The sequence below is a fragment of the Lottia gigantea genome (assembly GCF_000327385.1).
Source record: "Lottia gigantea unplaced genomic scaffold LOTGIsca_291, whole genome shotgun sequence".
In the NCBI taxonomy this organism is placed as follows: domain Eukaryota; kingdom Metazoa; phylum Mollusca; class Gastropoda; family Lottiidae; genus Lottia; species Lottia gigantea.
Genome location: NW_008708949.1, coordinates 55,812 through 56,935, shown reverse-complemented (window position 1 = coordinate 56,935; position 1,124 = coordinate 55,812).

Genomic DNA, 1,124 nt, shown 5'->3' with positions numbered 1-1,124 from the left:
CAAGATCTGAGTAACATTGAAGGACGTATGTCTGGAAAACCCGAATTTGTTAGAACTTTTACCCCAGCTCCCTAAACTAGCTTTAGGAAAGCACTTTGTAGTCATTTCCAGAATCTGCTTTTCTGGTCCCGAACGTAAATTTGATATGCCTAACTGCATGCAAAAATTCAGATTTCCAAGACAAGTAGAAATGGGTGTTTGTTCGTAAGAGTTGGACTTGGACATTCAGGAAAATAGACATAGTTCTAACAACCAGGGAAGGTTTTTAGGACAAACATGGTTTTTTGGACACCATTTGCAATAAAAAAAAAAAACTGTTTTTGATTTATTTCTCAGCCAAAAATCAACTTAGAGATGCGACAATTGCACTCTCACTTGCATTTTAACGAGCCCCATCATCTAATAACAAGTTTTCTCTGAAATTTGGAAATTTGAGCGATTTGACCTCGATTAAGTTATTGAGTAAATTTGGAGAGTTCTAACACTTTCAAAGCACTAGGGCTGCTAGGAAAAACATAGAAACCTGCTGATTTTTTAGGTGCAGTTAGACACCATCGAAACGAGTCAGCTGTTAAAACTTCAGTGGAAAAATCTTGAAAAATGACTGAAAAATCAACTTGTCAAGTTTTTTTTTATGAAACAAAGGTATTTTGGACAAAAAGGTTTTCAGGACATTGTTTGACATATTATATGAAGGTTATAATAAATAAGTGTTCAAAAAACCTCCCCCAGTTATTAGAACTATGAGGGTCCAATAAACCTTCCCCAGTCGTTAGAACTACGTGATTTTCTCTACATTTTGACCAACTCCGAAGAATTGAAATTTGACAGGCAGGTAGCTCTACCATCTGGCTGACCGTCCGTGAAGTTAGACAGATTACGCGGAGCTTAGGCAGCATGCTACATTGAATTTTCCACTTTCTAAGCTTACATCTCGGCAAATAAAGCTTCGATTGAGATGCGGATATTTTTGCTATTGACGGGAACCATTTATCACCCTACCAAGTTTCAATCGGATCGCTTCAGTAGTTTATTCCCCACAAATCATGCGCAATTTCGACTTTTACTTTTAGAAAAAAAAAAACACTACATTTCAAACTTTTTATTCATAATTATTTATATAC